We start from the raw sequence: 17,613 nt of genomic DNA, 5'->3' as shown, positions 1-17,613 counted from the left end.
CGACAGTGGCAATGTGCCAATCTTGGTGTTCTCTTGCAAATGCCAAACGTCCTGCAAGGTGTTGGCTGTAAGCACAACCCCCACCTGTGGACGTCGGCCCTCATACAACCCTCATTAGTCTGTTTCTGACCGTTTGAGCAGACACATGCACATTTGTGCCTGCTGGAGGTATTTTGCAGGGCTCTGGCAGTGCTCCTCCTGCTCCTCCTTGCACAAAGGCGGAGGTAGCGGTCCTGCTGCTGGGTTGTTGCCCCCTACGGCCTCCTCCACGGCTCCTGATGTACTGGCCTGTCTCCTGGTAGCGCCTCCCTGCTCTGGACACTACGCTGACAGACACAGCAAACCTTCTTGCCACAGCTCGCATTGATGTGCCATCCTGGATGAGCTGCACTACCTGAGCCACTTGTGTGGGTTAGACTCCGTCTCATGCTACCACTAGAGTGAAGCACTCGCAGCATTCAAAAGTGCACAAACATCAGCCAGGAAGGATAGGACATGAGAAGTGGTCTGGTCACCACCTGCAGAACCACTCCTTATTGGTGTCTTGCTAATTGCCTATAATTTCCACCTGTTGTCTATTCCATTTGCACAACAGCATGTGAAATGTATTGTCAATCAGTGTTGCTTCCTAAGTGGACAGTTTGATTTCACAGAAGTGTGATTGACTTGGAGTTACATTGTGTTGTTTAAGTGTTCCCTTTATTTTTTTGAGCAGTGTATATCAAAGTATACTATACATAGTACATGTTACAGCTATTCCATTTGTCTACATGCACAGTTTGTGTGTAGAGATGAAAGATGTCGACATACTAATGAGACCAAGCTTATGCCACGATTCAATCTGATCACCCTTTTTGGCTATGCACCACTTACAGGCGATGTTACCGCAGTCGTGGTGATCGCATTCAAAGTAAACGCTGCAGATGTCTGCTCAATCGGAAATCCCCTTTTAATGTCAACCTTGCTACAACGCGGATCTTCTGCAGTCCGAATTGAATCCTGGCCCTAGTTCATCTCCCCAGTCTTCCATTTATCATTCACCATTTCCCTCCATCTTGTTTTTCTGACTTTAAAATAGAGCTATTGCTCAGCCTCAGATTGTGTCCATTCACTGTGGTGCTTAAGAACAAACAAATAGTGTCTGAGTAAAGTACTCTGTCAGCTACTGTATCCTTTGGGGATCAAGGGCTCAGTGCCTCTTCTTTCTGGGGGAAGATATCATAGAATGGGAGTATGTCATTTGGATGTTAAATAGACTAACAGATTTGTATATATCAATCATTCATCGCTGACTAATAAACTAAAAAAGGTTTTCCATTGATTGACTTCACTGGCTGTCTCAAACTTTAAGACTTCTTCACTCTTAAAGGAACAGTTCATTCTGCAGCTGGTGAAAACTCTTAGTAAATCCAGGCCTAAATTAATTTGGATGTCTGAAAACATCTGACAAACTATGATTTTGGGGTGTACTGTTCATTTAAACCATGTATTTCTCTCCTTTGCATAGCAGCCGTAACACTTTTTCAGTACTGTCTGCCACCAGTAGAGTTCATGAGTGCACCAGTATGCAGTATCAACAGTAGAATTCACCTCCATCTGCTGGTGGATCCAGGTRAGTGCGTGGGGGATGAGAGTGTACACTGCAGGATTGTTCCTCTCAGCACAGCCATAGCTCCAGCTAGTGGCCCCTGCCAACTTCCACAATGATGAGTCCTCACAGGCCAGAGGGCCTCCACTAGCCTCCTGGGCACCAAACACACCAGGATTAGCGGCAGTGCATTTTACTCCAAATAGGTGAGCTTTTAAACACAAAACACACTGTGCTAACGAARGGTTAAAAGCAGCGGGTGACGGTCCTAGRGCCTTTGAACGGGAAATCAGTCATAATTTTCTGTACATTTTCGGATAATTCTACTTGCTGAATCACCACTGTTTCGTGATCGCAAACACACAGTGGCCACCCACTGCTTTTAACCGTTTGTCTTCGCTGTGTGCTTTTTGTCTGCACTTTGTCCTAGACAAATGGTGCATGGAACTCTGAGGTCCACTTCTGAAAGATACCTGGCAAGAGTCTTTGCCCCCCTCTAGGTAGCCTGCACAGACCATCCAAGGGGAGATGGCACCCTGGTCCACTGCAGTCCCTGCTGGAGAGCATAGGGACCTGGGCAGAATGCATGGACACACTGGTCTCCCCTGGAAAGACACACACACACACACACACAGACACACACACATTCACACACACACAGACAGACAGACAGAGAGGAAAGGCAGGAAAAGTGTATCACAGTGTGTGCGGGCATGCATGAATGCGCGCATGTGGTGCGTGCTTGCGCATCTATTCAGGTGTTGAATTTGAGCCCATTCACCTCCGTCCACTGTGGCACCCCACCCAGAGATCCAGCATATCTTCCCCTCCTCAAATCTCTCCCCATAGTTCGGCAGGCAGATGGGCTCAACCAGACCTGGAGGAAAAGACTTAGCCAATGAACCTGCTGTGCTCCTTCAGATTTGAGGTGAATAAGAGCAGTTACTCGACGGGCTCTATTCAATCCGTATCGCAGAAGTTCAGCACTAAAGTCCAGTTGAAATGTAAAGGCAATGTTCCTGCGTTGGCGGAGACTGCACTCACGGTAAACCTTGCATACTGTATGTCAGCTCAATCAGAAATGACCTTTGCATTTCTATCGCTCAATCTGTAATGCTTCAGCGATACAGATTGAATATTGAATAAAGCCCTAAATCACTATCAGTCAGTAATACAGACAGACAGGCAGAATTGGGAAAGTGACACATTTTTGGTTGTTTTGCCTCGGTACTCCATGATATAATGACTATGAGGTTAAAGTGCAGACTGTCAGCTTTAATATGAGGGTATTTTCATCCATATCGGCTGAACCGTTTAGGAAAAAAATGATATTTGTGCATCGGTAACTTTTCCTCTCATCAATATTCTAGATTTATTAAGGATTATCCGTAATATATATTTTTTATGATTTCAATTTGTATTTTTTTCACCTTTATTTAACCAGGTAGGCTAGTTGAGAACAAGTTCTCATTTACAACTGCGACCTGGCCAAGATAAAGTGAAGCAGTGCGACACAAACAACAACACAGAGTTACACACGGAATAAGCAAACATACAGTCAATAATACAATTGAAAAAGTKTATGTGTGTGCAAAAATCATGGTAGCGTCCAAATTAAAACGACGTTTTTGTCACATTATGCATATTGAGCAACAACTGTCCCGTCGACGGGACACCGATCCATAAGAAGATTTATTAATGTAGAAGTGTTTATAAACATATTATGTTCTTATTTACAATCAAAGCAACTGCAAAATGACACAATACATTATTTACCATTCATTTCTATTGGGCACAAAATGATCTGAAACACAAACAAAAACAAACAGTAAATGTATCCAACAAATGTGTAGAGTCACAAGAGTGATGTACTCATTGCGTGCTGTGAATATGGGACCAAATACTTCACTTTTTACTACTTTAATACACATATAAGGGAATTTGTCCCAATATTTTTCATCCCATATGTACAGTGCTGTCATGTTTTAATGGTTCACCCGATATGGATGAAAATACCCTAAAATTAAACCTGACAGACTGCACTTTAAGTTATACTCATTGTATCCTTTCAAATCCAAAGTGTTGGAGTACAGAGCCAAAACACCAACAAAAATGTCACAGTCCCAATACTTTTGGGGCTCATTGTAGATAGTGGTACCATTAAAGGTAAGAGGCTCTGTAAGCTTCAATAGAGCGATGTCGTAGTTTAAGCCCTTGGGTTGGTTAGTTGGCATGGTAGATCATCTTCTCCAAAGAGCGAGACAGCACCCCATTGACCGGCTGATCTGTCAATCCCACATGCACTGCCCACAGCGTGGGGTTTGTTACAAACCTTGAGAAGGGATGGACAGTCAACCAATGAAAAATCATATCACTTTTAGAAGTTATGCTGTGTTCATGTACGGTATAAATGTTTGCYTGCGTACGTACGTGCATGCGTGTGTGCGCACATGTCCATCTGTGTTTGTGAGAGAGGCTCACCCGTAGACACAGTGTGCTGCTGTCACTATCCGGCGTGGTGTGATGATGGAGCCGCCACAGAGGTGTTGGTTCTGATAGTGCAGGCTGGCCTGCCAGGGAAACTGGCCTGGTTGGGAGATGTTCCCTCCCACAATACGAGACTGGAACATGGGCCTGGAGCCACAATCTGCAGGGGGCAGCCAGGGGAAAAACATCGATATGATAATGTTGCTGGTATACACTCACAACGCACACACACACACACACTTCCTAACTCCACTGTCACTCTTTCACTCACCTAGGCACTTGGGTACGGTCACACTCTCAGAGCTGCACTGGGTCTTACTGGGAAAACAGAGAATGAAGGCTTATACTTACTGCCAACATACACACAGACATGCTGGAAATAACTTCAGAAAATGAAATGACACAGTAAACTGGTTCAAATGAGGTTCTTCTCTGTATAACACCAACAGGGAAGTTTGAGGTATGCTCTCATTTGTACCATGTACAAACCCAGTCAGGCCCTTATGTCATTGAGAAACATGACATGGACTGAAGTGAAACATGAGATCACAACTTGACTTATGAACTAGAGCAACGGACACTGCTGCGCCGCCTGTTGTCCTGCCGCCAAGACATAAACAATCAACACGCGCTTCTGAAAAGTTCTTTAGCTCGTGCCGCCCGAGTAACATGCGTTWCTGAGGGAAACGCAGAATTAGCCTAATATCTTGGCCCCTTCCATTGTTTCACATGGCAAATACCGTATCATGTGCCACTTTGGGGGGGATACCTCCAGACAGTTAGTTCAAAAGGCTTCAGTTCCTATAGCAGGAAAGGGGAGACATTCAACCATGTTGACAGCTTTACATCCGCATAGTATGCAGTCCTTGTGGTGGCATACTGTAGGTTGATGGCAGAATCAAGAATTTGCGTACTTAACTCAATAGTGCTTGTAAAAAGGTCTTTGGTTGTAAGGGCAGACGCTAGAAGAAGAACTTGCTACTGCAGCTGTACATTAGAACTTTAACAAAAGACTGGCAGACTGGTAATGAGCACTGTTTTATTCTCTGTCAGAAAGTGATGGCCAAATGGTTCACCTGAGGAAGATGGCGTTGTGGATCTTGACAGTCTGCTGGTGATCTGGTTGACTCAGGTTGACTGATACCAGGTTAGCCTGGAAGGCCGACTCGACAGAGGAGAGAGGCAGAGATCTGGCACTGACGTAGTTGAGCGAACAAGAAGGAACCACACAGACATGTACAGTTTATTGTGGCAAATAGTGTGAATTTTCATTGGCTGCATATGAGAGGCGAGGCAGCGGGTGGGTTTGGGATGTTCAGAGGGTATTAACCTGACATTCTGTAACTAAATCCATTGACAGTACTACCCATTCATTTACAATCCATTTATAAAAGTGGACACAGGATCCTAATATACTTGGACCACAATGGAAATAAATCTGTTGACATTATTGTGTTTTATCCACAATAATTTTGAATGTTTGTCTTTGATTTCATGTGGCTGAGTCAACTTTATTTGTATTTTATAAAAGTAATTAATTATTCATCCAAACATACTCCTAATATTAAACTAGGAAGATCTTAAAGGGATACTTCGGGATCTACTTCCCCAGACTCAGATGAACTTGTGGATACCTTTTTTATGTCTCTGTGTTCAGTTTAAAGGAAGTTAGAGGTAGTTTTGTGAGCCAATGCTAACTAGCGTTAGCACAATGACTGGAATAACGATGGTATAACTGAAAATCTTGACCTACTTAGAGCGCTGGTTGTTTGTGCTGGTGATTTTTCACTTCATTTAATGCCAGGCTGATTTGAAAGGGATTAGCAATGCAGTTAATGGAACCTTTGGATACAGACGCCCATTAGAAAGCCCTCCCTCTGAATGCTGAGTAAATGTGAGAGTATTACAATGAGGGAGAGAGTTTTATCACAAACTGCAGAGTCATGTCGATGTAATAGGCTCTTTCTCCTCAGGCCCTGTGGGAGAATGGTCTCTATGGTGGAATGATCTGTATTCTCTGTATCTCTTGACATTGCTCCACTTACCCTCACCCTAGTCATCCACCATGCCAGCCCCAGTGAACCTCTGACCCTTCACTTATCTTTTTACGCCTGTCACAGAGAACTAATTCAATTAATTTCAATTCCCAACTGTGTACCTGGAGTATTCCAGCTGTTTGCAGGCAGAATAACCCAGCGTGTGATCCCAGTTGGCGGAGCACACGGTCCTCCATACACCCCTACTGTTGATCTGCAGCACAGAGCTCCTCCCACTCAGACGCACTGAGGGACGGACGCATGAGGGAGGCGGACAGCGGACGGACGCACTGAGGGACGGACGGACGGAACGCACTGAGGGACGACGGACGGACGCACAGTAGGACGGGGACGGACGACCACTGAAGGACGGACGCGGGCACTGAGGGACGGACGGACGGATCGCACTGAGGGACGGACGGAGGACGCACTGAGGGACGGACACGGGACGGACGCACTGAGGGACGGACGGACGGACGCACTGAGGGCCGAGGACGGACGCACTGAGGGACGGACGGACGGACGCACTGAGGGACGGACGGACGGACGCACTGAGGGACGGACGGACGGAGCGACTGGAGGGACGGACGGACGGACGCACGAGGGACGGACGGACGGACCACGATGGCGACTGGACGACTTGGGAACGGACGGCAGGAGCGCACTGAGGGACGGACGGACGGACAGCGGGGAGCGGGACGGACGGACGCACTGAGCGACCAGGTACGGAGCGGACTGACGGAACGGACGGACGGACGCTACTGAGGGAGGAGGACGGACCAGAGACGGACGGACCACTGAGGGGACGGAACGGACGGACGCACTGAGGGACGGAACGACAGACAGAACAGGGACAGACAGACGCACTGAGGGACGGACCGGACAGAAGCGCACGAGGGACGGACAGGACAGACGCACTGAGGGAAGGACGGACAGAAGACAGACGCACTGAGGGACAGACAGACGCACTGAGGGACAGCAGACGCACTGAGGGAAGACAGATGGGGACAGCACTGAGGACGACAGAGACAGAACAGACAGACAGACAGACAAGACGCACTGAGGGACAGACAGAGACGCGACTGAGGGACAGACAGACAGACAGACAGAGGGACTAGACAGACAGCACTGAGGGACAGACAGCAGCACGAGGGGACACAGACAGAGCTGACAGCGACGACAGACAGACGCACTGACAGACGACAGACGACGACACGACAGACGACTGAGGGACAGACAGACCACGAGGGACAGACAGACAGACAGACAGACAGACGACAGACAGACAGACCAGACAGACAGACAAGACAGATACAGACAACCGAAGACAGACAGAACAGACGACGACAGACAGACAGACAGACAGAAGACAGAGACAGATACAGAGATAGACAGATAGACATGTAGTGACTTTCTATATGATGTCCCAACTGAGATACTGGTGTCATTAGTGTGTGTACAGGTTACTCAGTGAATCGTCTCGCCGTCTCTGACCTAGTTTGGGGACAAGGTTACACAGTGAATGATGTGGATGAATGGTGTGAGGGAATTTCAAGCCCTTTATCAGGGCTAGAGTGGGAGAGCGTTTTTAGTCGTGTATGCATGTGGGAGAGAAGTGTGCATCTCACCACATTGCAGTTCGTCCTCCCCATCTGCGCAGTCGCTGACGCCATCACACTGCGCAGATCCGGCAATACACACAGTGGATGTGCTACAGTGGAACTTCCCCATGCAACTGACTCCCACTTTGGAAACAAGGATGACACACGCATGTACACACATATACACACACACATTGTTACACACAGTGGTGGAATTGGGAAGAAGTCGTAGTAAAATCCTATGATTCTATGTGAAAAGCACATGTCACAATGATATGTAATGCCATGTTCCACCCCTGGTTACACACACAACTTGCCGTGTCATTCAGACCTCAAGAGTAACTTACTGCACCCTGTCTCCTGTTACACATATGACACACGTCTCCTCATACAATCACAGTAACACAGTACAGAACGATACTATTACAGTATCACTATTGTCACGTTCTGACCTTAGTTCTTTTGTTATTTCTTTGTTTTAGTGTGGTCAGGGCGTGAGTTGGGTGGGTTATCTATGTTTGTTTTTCTATGTTGGTTTTTTCGTTTGGCCTGGTATGATTCTCAATCAGAGGCAGGTGTCGTTAGTTGTCTCTGATTGAGAATCATACTTAGGTAGCCTTTTTCCACCTGGGTTTCGTGGGTGGTTATTTTCCGTGTCAGTGTTTGTCCCACACGGAACTGTTTCGGTTTGTATTTCACGTATCATTATTTGTTTTGTTTCTGTGTTCGTTTGTTTCATTAAAATATATTATGGACACATACCACGCTGCACATTGTTCTGACATTTCTTACTCCTCGTCAGAGGAGGACGAAGAAAACCGTTACAACTATGAGCCACTCAGACACTGTATATCCTAATCCTTGTACTTGATACTATATTCTAACACACAACATTGCCTGTTCTAATAGATAGATAACACTTTATAATACTGCCATATAGTGTCAAGTGCACATGTGTCCTTGATTTCAATTCAACGACACATGGGTTGATATAACTGCTATAGACAGGTTATCTTTCTGCAATAATATGGATGATAATGACTATGTAATAACAAGGCCACAAACAGTGTTCCATTACCTCCAAGCCCAATGCCTAGGGCTAGACTCAGGGCCAGTAGACCACACGCAACAATCACCAGCAGCAGCCAGTGTGCCAGGAGCTGGTTGCATAGGGTCTTAGTCTCCATCTGAAGCACCAGAAATAAACCATGAGAGAAAATCTAAACAATGGAGGACAGTGCAACACTGGCACTAGCAAGGCCATAAACCATTAAGAGCCACGGTTAGCCCCATCACAACATATAAGGCACTCATAGATAGGGCAAGGGTGTTTTCCTGACTCTGTGTCCAGTCCACGAAAAACTTGACGCATAGATGAAGGAGTCATTGTGTCCTCTGGGGCTTCCATACCGTGCATGAAGGGCCGGACCTTGATGAAGCGCATGGAAGGGAGGTAGCTGGGTGGGGTGAGCAGGCCCTCTTTGGGATGGGGGCAGGGGGCTCCTGGGGCGGAGCGGTGGGTACATGGGGGTCCTGGAGGTCCTGAGAGAAGGAGCCGCTGGTCTGGCTGCGGAGGGAGCTGACATCGAAGGTGGTGGGGATCTCCACGATTGCCAGGTCCTCGTTATTCACAGACTCAACCTCAATACGGGCCCAGTCCGTTCCCTCTGCCCCAGACGCATGTATGGAGTGTGTACGAGAGACAAATAGAGAGACAGAGAGAAATGGAGGGAGGGAGGGCGCGCGAGAGGGAAGATGGATGGCGTGAGAGAAAAAGGGGAAATGAGAAAGAGATAGAAAGAAAAAGCGATGAGGATGAGTCTTCCTTGTCAGTTGTTCGTTCATCTGAACAGCGTTGATGTTAAAACACGCAGACCTCGGGAGGTCAGTCTGGCTACACACCTTCCTCTCTTCGGCTGATCCATCAGCAGCAGTCTTGTCACTATTAGGCATGGGCATATCTCCTCACCCAGCTAATCATCGTGGCCCCATGGTAGTAAGATGACCACCGCTGCGATGGGAGAGTAAGGACTGCACTGACAAACATCCAGGATATAATGCTACTGCCTAGCTGAGTGACTGGCCAATTGACCGACCACCACCAATGGAGAACCTGATAGCATAAGGTTACAGTGGAGTTTTCAGGGAAGACACTCAGGTCACTATGCTGCTACAGGTGTTGGGGGAATTAGGGAGGGCGGTGGGGGGTCTGGGGTTGTAAGGTGAAAGGTCATAAGCCTACTTACTGGCTGTTCCATATGATGTGGTCACTCAGGTGTACAGGCTAACAGAGATGGATGTAAGGAGGCCATGCATCTGTGGAATGCTCCCTCATTTAGTAATCCAAGATGGCGTAGCAGTCGGACGTGTGTTTGTATTGTCCTGTCGCGTGTAAATAGTAAATAGTAAATAGTCTTCGTATTTTTCGTATACATTTCGTATATATTTTAATTTCACTTTCCATCTAGGAACTGAATATACATTCATACATTCCGCCTCACCCAATGTGGTACGGACCTGCTATTTTTTTTATACTTTAGAACCGTAACCCCAATCAGAAGCTAGCCAGATAACTAGCTACTAGCTAGTAGTCAGTTAGCCACTGCTGCGGTCTTCACCCTCAACTCGGACACAGCCAGCTTCAATACCGGGCCAATACCTGCCAGTCTGCAAGCGCGATATCAACCCAGAGCATATAGGACTGCTTTTTCTCTACCACATCACCGGATTCCTGACGCAAGCTCTGGACAATTACACCGTATCATCACAGCTAGCTAGCTGCAAACCCGGAGTTGGCTACTACTGGCTAACACCTCTGTCCCGAAGCAAGCACCAGTTAGCCTTGAGCTAGCCTCGGCTACGGCCATCTGCGCGGCTAGCTGAAGAGGTCTACCAGCGAATTCTTGGGCTACAATACCAGCTACAAGCTAATTTAGCCATTTTTTTGGCCGCTGCTAGTAGCTTTTACCTTCTGCACAGACACCAGCCCCTGTTATTAGCCTGGATATTACTCACCAATTTACCAGCATCGGACTGTCTCTCACAACACGCCGGGATTCCTGCCGTAATCCTGAGCCACTGCTTCTGATCCTCACAGCTAGCCTGCGGCTAGCGCAGCTAGCGCCACTGCCACGAAGCTAGCACCAGTTAGCAAACACAATTCTACAATTCACAACCTCTCTTTCGCCATCGCCATCTGGCTTGGATTCTCTCTGTCGACACGACCACGTCTGAGCAGACCCCCTCCGTCTGAGCAGACCCCCCCGGGCTACTAACTTTAAACGCCGCGTGCTAGCTTAGTGGAGGCCTCCCTGCTCCATCTACGGCTGCCCCCTGGACACTATGATCACTTGGCTACATAGCTGATGCATGCTTGACTGTCCATTAATTCACGGGTACTCCATTCTGTTTATTTGTGTTTTATCTGTCGGCTCTGTGCTTTAACTCAGGATCTGTGTGTAGTTAATCCGACCCTCTCTGCCTAGTCGTCGCCATTTTTACCTGTTTGTTGCTGTGTTAGACTAGCACCCTGTTATTGCTGCTGTTATCTTACCTGTGTTTTTAGCTAGCTCTCCCAATCAAGACCTGCAATCACTTTATGCTTATTGTATGTCTCTCTCAAATATCAATATGCCTTGCATACTTTGTTCAGGCTAGTTTTCATTATCATTGTTTTGGTTTGCAATGGACCCTGTAGTTCCACTCTCCGTACCTCTGATACTCCCTTTGTCCCACCCCCACACCATGCGGTGACCTCACCCATTGAGACCAGCATGTCCAGAGATACAACTCTCTTATCATCACCCAGTGCCTGGGCTTGCCTCCGCTTACCCGCGCCCCTCCCATACCCTGTCTGCACATTATGCCCAGAATCTATTCTACCACGCCCATAAATCTGCTCCTTTTATTCTTTGTCCCAACGCTCTAGGCACCAGTTTTGATAGCCTTTAGCCGCACCCTCAATCCTACTACTCCTCTGTTCCTCGGGTGATGTGGAGGTAAACCCAGGCCCTGCATGTCCCCAGTCACCCTCATTTGTTGACTTCTGCAATCGAAAAAGCCTTGGCCTCATGCATGTCAACATCAGAAGCCTCCTCCCTAAGTTTGCCTTACTCACCGCTTTAGCACACTCTGCCAATCCTGATGTCCTTGCCGTGTTCGAATCCTGGCTAGGAAGGCCACCAAAAAATTCTGAGATTTCCATACCCAACAACTATAACACTTTCCGTCAAGATAGAACTCCACAGGGGAGGAGTTGCAATCTACTGCAGAGATAGCCTGCAAAGTTCTGTCATACTTTCCAGGTCTATGCCCAAACAGTTCGAACTTCTAATTTTAAAAATTAATCTCTCCAGAAATAAGTCTCTCACTGTTGCCGCCTGCTACCGACCCCCCTCAGCTCCCAGCTGTGCCCTGGACACCATCTGTGAATTGATCGCTCCCCATCTAGCTTCAGAGTTTGTTCTGTTAGGTGACCTAAACTGGGATATGCTTAACACCCCGGCAGTCCTACAATCCAAGCTTGATGCCCTCAATCTCACACAAATCATCAAGGAACCCACCAGGTACAACCCTAAATCCGTAAACATGGGCACCCTAATAGACATTATCCTGACCAACCTGCCCTCCAAATACACCTCTGCTGTCTTCAATCAAGATCTCAGCGATCACTGCCTCATTGCCTGTATCCGCCACGGGTCCGCGATCAAACGACCACCCCTCATCACTGTCAAACGCTCCCTAAAACACTTCTGCGAGCAGGCCTTTCTAATCGACCTGGCCCGGGTACCCTGGAAGGATATTGACCTCATCCCGTCAGTTGAGGATGCCTGGTCATTCTTTAAATGTTACTTCCTCACCATATTAGACAAGCATGCTCCGTTCAAAAAATGCAGAAACCAAGAACAGATATAGCCCTTGGTCACTCCAGACCTGACTGCCCTCGACCAGCACAAAAACATCCTGTGGCGAACTGCAATAGCATCGAAAGAGCCCCGCGATATGCAACTGGTTCAGGGAAGTCAGGAACCAATACACGCAGTCAGTCAGGAAAGCAAAGGCCAGCTTTTTTCAAGCAGAATTCGCATCCTGTAGCTCTAACTCCAAAAAGTTCTGGGATACTGTAAAGTCCATGGAGAACAAGAGCACCTCCTCCCAGCTGCCCACTGCACTGAGGCTAGGTAACACGGTCACCACCGATAAATCCGTGATAATCGAAGACTTCAACAAGCATTTCTCAATGGCTGGCCATGCCTTCCTCCTGGCGACTCCAACCTTGGCCAACAGCCCCGCCCCCCCCGCTGCTACTCGCCCAAGCCTCCCCAGCTTCTCCTTACCCAAATCCAGATAGCAGATGTTCTGAAAGAGCTGGAAAACCTGGACCCATAACAAATCAGCTGGGCTTGACAATCTGGACCCCCTATTTCTGAAACTGTCCGCCGCCATTGTCGCCCCCCTATTACCAGCCTGTTCAACCTCTCCTTCGTATCATCTGAGATCCCAAGGATTGGAAAGCTGCCGCGGTCATCCCCTCTTCAAAGGGGGAGACACCCTGGACCCAAACTGTTACAGACCTATATCCATCCTGCCCTGCCTATCTAAGGTCTTCGAAAGCCAAGTCAACAAACAGATCACTGACCATCTCGAATCCCACCGTACCTTCTCCGCTGTGCAATCCGGTTTCCGAGCCGGTCACGGGTGCACCTCAGCCACGCTCAAGGTACTAAACGACATCATAACCGCCATCGATAAAAGACATTACTTGTGCAGCCGTCTTCATCGACCTGGCCAAGGCTTTCGACTCTGTCAATCACCATATTCTTATCGGCAGACTCAGTAGCCTCGTTTTTCTAATGACTGCCTTGCCTGGTTCACCAACTACTTTGCAGACAGAGTTCAGTGTGTTCAAATCGGAGGGCATGTTGTCCGGTCCTCTGGCAGTCTCTATGGGGGTACCACAGGGTTCAATTCTCGGGCCGACTCTTTTCTCTGTATACATCAATGATGTGTGCTCTTGCTGCGGGCGATTCCTGATCCACCTCTACGCAGACGACACCATTCTATATACTTCCGGCCCTTCCTTGGACACTGTGCTATCTAAACTCCAAACGAGCTTCAATGCCATACAACACTCCTTCCGTGGCCTCCAACTGCTCTTAAACGCTAGTAAAACCAAATGCATGCTTTTCAAACCGTCGCTGCCTGCACCCGCACGCGCCGACTAGCATCACACCCCTGGACGGTTCCGACCTAGAATATGTGGACATCTATAAGTACCTAGGTGTCTGGCTAGACTGCAAACTCTCCTTCCAGACTCATATCAAACATCTCCAATCCAAAATCAAATCAAGAATCGGCTTTCTATTCCCAACAAAGCCTCCTTCACTCACGCCGCCAAACTTACCCTAGTAAAACTGACTATCTACCGATCCTCGACTTCGGCGATGTCATCTACAAAATAGCTTCCAACACTCTACTCAACAAACTGGATGCAGTTTATCACAGTGCCATTCGTTTTGTTACTAAAGCACCTTATACGACCCACCACTGCGACCTGTATGCCCTAGTCGGCTGGCCCTCGCTACATGTTCGTCGTCAGACCCACTGGCTCCAGGTCATCTACAAGGCTATGCTAGGTAAAGTGCCGCCTTATCTCAGTCACTGGTCACGATGGCTACACCCACCCGCAGCACGCGCTCAGCAGGTGTATCTCACTGATCATCCCTAAAGCTAAAACCTCATTTGGACGCCTTTCCTTCCAGTTCTCTGCTGCCTGCGACTGGAACGAATTGCAAAAATCTCTCGAAGTTGGAGACTTTTATCTCCCTCAACAACTTTAAAAATCTGCTATCCGAGCAGCTAACCGATCGCTGCAGCTGTACATAGTCCATCTGTAAACTACCACCCAATTTACCTACCTCACCCCCCATACTGCTTTATTTATTTACTTTTCTGCTCTTTTGCACACCAGTATCTCTTCTTGCACATGATCATCTGATGATTTATCACTCCAGTGTTAATCTGCTAAATTGTAATTATTCGATTTATTGCCTACCTCATGCCTTTTGCACACATTGTATATAGATTCTCTTTTTTTCTACCATGTTATTGACTTGTTTATTGTTTACTCCATGTGTAACTCTGTGTTGTCTGTTCACACTGCTATGCTTTATCTTGGCCAGGTCGCAGTTGCAAATGAGAACTTGTTCTCAACTAGCCTACCTGGTTAAATAAAGGTGAAATAAAAAATAAAAATAAAATTTGAATTGCACAGTACGTGACTGATCATTGGCGCACACTGTATATGAGGAAGGTTTCTCTATTGTCACCAGTCAAGATCTTTGATGCGTACTTATCACTCCGATAAGTACGCATAAGTACGCATTATTTTTGTATGACTAAAATAAAATACTGTACGCTAGTAATTGTGTAGTGAGCAGAGCCTCTAGTGATCTAACGCCACCAATAGCAGTACTGTGTAATCAAGGAGTGGAGGGACGATGAGATCCATTACATCACAGGTCATTAGCTAGTGAGGTTACTGGAGAACCCTTTAGTGTTTGACCCTTTTTCTCTGCTTCCTGTGTCTTGTTTCCTTGGGTGGTGCTTCGGTGTCTATACGTGTGCGGGTGTATGGCCATGTGCAGTGGCGATTTTAGCATATAAATCTTGGTGGGGCAACGAAAAAAAAACATGCCAGCAAAGCCACGACACATAGCACAACACATTAAACAATACATTAATTGCACTATAACGGTGACAAACAGTGCCCACAAACTGTTAGGGCCTAAATAAAGCTGTCCCAACAGCAGAGCTTTCTTTCCAGCACCATGGACTGAAGCCTTACCACTGCTACACCTGGCTATCAGCGGAGCCTTGTCTGGCAGCGAAACAGTTCTTTCAGCCTCATTTACTGTCTTTTTAAAAAACATAGCTAATATGGCTGACTTGCTTAAACGAATGTGTTTTTTACTGACAATTGAGATGTACAAACTATGGCATAAGGGAACGATGAGCAGATAAGAGGCAATCCGTAATTTCGATTAAGACATTAATGAGCGAGCTAAGAAGGGTGTAGTCAAAATAATTATTTGTTCAGCACTTTTGAAATGTACAGCGACAGAATTCAGAACATGGCCCATTCTTACAGTATTCTCCCTGTACACCAAGTCAGAACCATAGGATGACTAAAAGGAGGCATTTAAGCAGACAATGAAAGCTCTTACAATATTAGATGATGACATTTCCATAAAACAGGCTATAGGCTACATGTGCACCCCCAAGTCAGAACAGTGGGCTAAGATATGAGGGGGAAAGGAATCATATTATTAGGGTGAGGCACATGGGCTACTAACAGCTTACTACACAACATACACTTACTATTACTTTCTTAGCTGCAGTAAGCATACAGTACATTCAGAAAGGAATCAGACCCCTTGACTTTTTCKAATTTTGTTTTACATTACAGCCTTATTCTAAAATGGATTTAAATACATAAATATTCTCATTAATCTACATACAATACCCCATGATGACAAAGTGAAAACAGGTTTTTAGACATTTTAGGGAGGTGACCAAGAACCCGATGGTCACTCTGACAGAACTCCAAAGTTCCTCTGTGGAGATGGGAGAACCTTCCAGAAGGACAACAATCTCTGCAGCGACTCCCCAGTAAAAGGCACATGACAGCCCACTTGGAGTTTACCAAAAGGCACTTAAAGTACTCTCAGACCATGAGAAACAAAACTCTTTTGGACTGATTGCCAAGCGTCACGTCTGGAGGAAACCTGGCACCATCCCTACGGTGAAGCATGGTGGTGGCAGCATCATGCTGTGTGGATATTGTTCAGAGGCAGGTACTGGAAGACTAGTCAGGATCAAGGGAAAGATGAACAGAGCAAAGTACAGAGAGATCCTTGATGAAAACCTGCTCCAGAGCGCTCAGGACCTCAGACTGGGGTGAAGGTTCACCTTCCAACAGGACAACGACCCTAAGCACACATCCAAGACAACGCAGCAGTGGCTTCGGGACAAGTCTCTGAATGTCCTTGAGTGGCCCAGCCAGAGCCCGAACTTGAACCCGATCGAACATCTCTGGAGAGACCTGAAAATAGCTGTGCAGCGACGCTCCCCATCCGACCTGACAGAGCTCGAGAGGATCTGCAGAGAAGAATGGGAGAAACTCCCTAAATACAGGTATACCCAAGAAGACTCAAGGCTGTACTCGATGCCAAAGGTGCTTCAACAAAGTACGGAGTAAAGGGTCTGAATACATATGTTTTCATTTTTTTTAAATAAATTTGCAAACATTTCTAAAAACCTGCTTTTGCTTTGTCATTATGGGGTATTGTGTGTAGATTGATGAGGGGAAAAAACGATATAATCCATTTTAGAATAAGGCAGTAACGTAACAAAATGTGGAAAAAGTCAAGGGTTCTCAATACTTTCTGAATGCACTGTATCTCCCTGGCATATTACATAATTTATGCAGCAGCATACAATACATTTTTGGACTCACCGTTACGCTGTGCTCACTTGAACAGGAAGGTGGCACAGCGGTCCTTCTTGTGGGCAAATTTTGTCATCAAACTTTGTCATCTGGCATTCTCTGGATTTATGGTGCTTTCAAGACAACTGGTCGAATCATGACGTCAGTGATCTTCAGGTCGGAGCTCTAGAAAGAGGCCCGAGTTCCCGACTTGGAACTTCGAGTTGGATGACCGCTGAAAACGTATTTTCCCAGTTGGAGCTCGTTTTCTTCTGAGTTCCCAGTTGTCTTGAACTCACTGAAGTCTGAGATTTCCCAGTTCCGAGTTTCTAGTTGTTTTGAACGAGGCAAGAAGTCTTGCTGGATTGACAGCATGGCCAATGTATTCAACCTTTTCTGGCCCATAGTGTTACA

The 17,613-nt window shown here is 46.9% G+C and overlaps 1 pseudogene; it reads right to left on the bottom strand.

Moving 5' to 3' along the window:
- Positions 1–1,181: 1,181 nt before the first annotated feature.
- On the bottom strand, positions 1,182–11,573 carry LOC111953340 (transmembrane protease serine 3-like; annotated as a pseudogene).
- Between the last annotated feature and the right edge of the window lie 6,040 nt (positions 11,574–17,613).

Source organism: Salvelinus sp. IW2-2015, linkage group LG27 (genome assembly GCF_002910315.2).
Source record: "Salvelinus sp. IW2-2015 linkage group LG27, ASM291031v2, whole genome shotgun sequence".
In the NCBI taxonomy this organism is placed as follows: domain Eukaryota; kingdom Metazoa; phylum Chordata; class Actinopteri; order Salmoniformes; family Salmonidae; genus Salvelinus; species Salvelinus sp. IW2-2015.
This window is presented reverse-complemented; position numbering and strand designations above follow the sequence as displayed.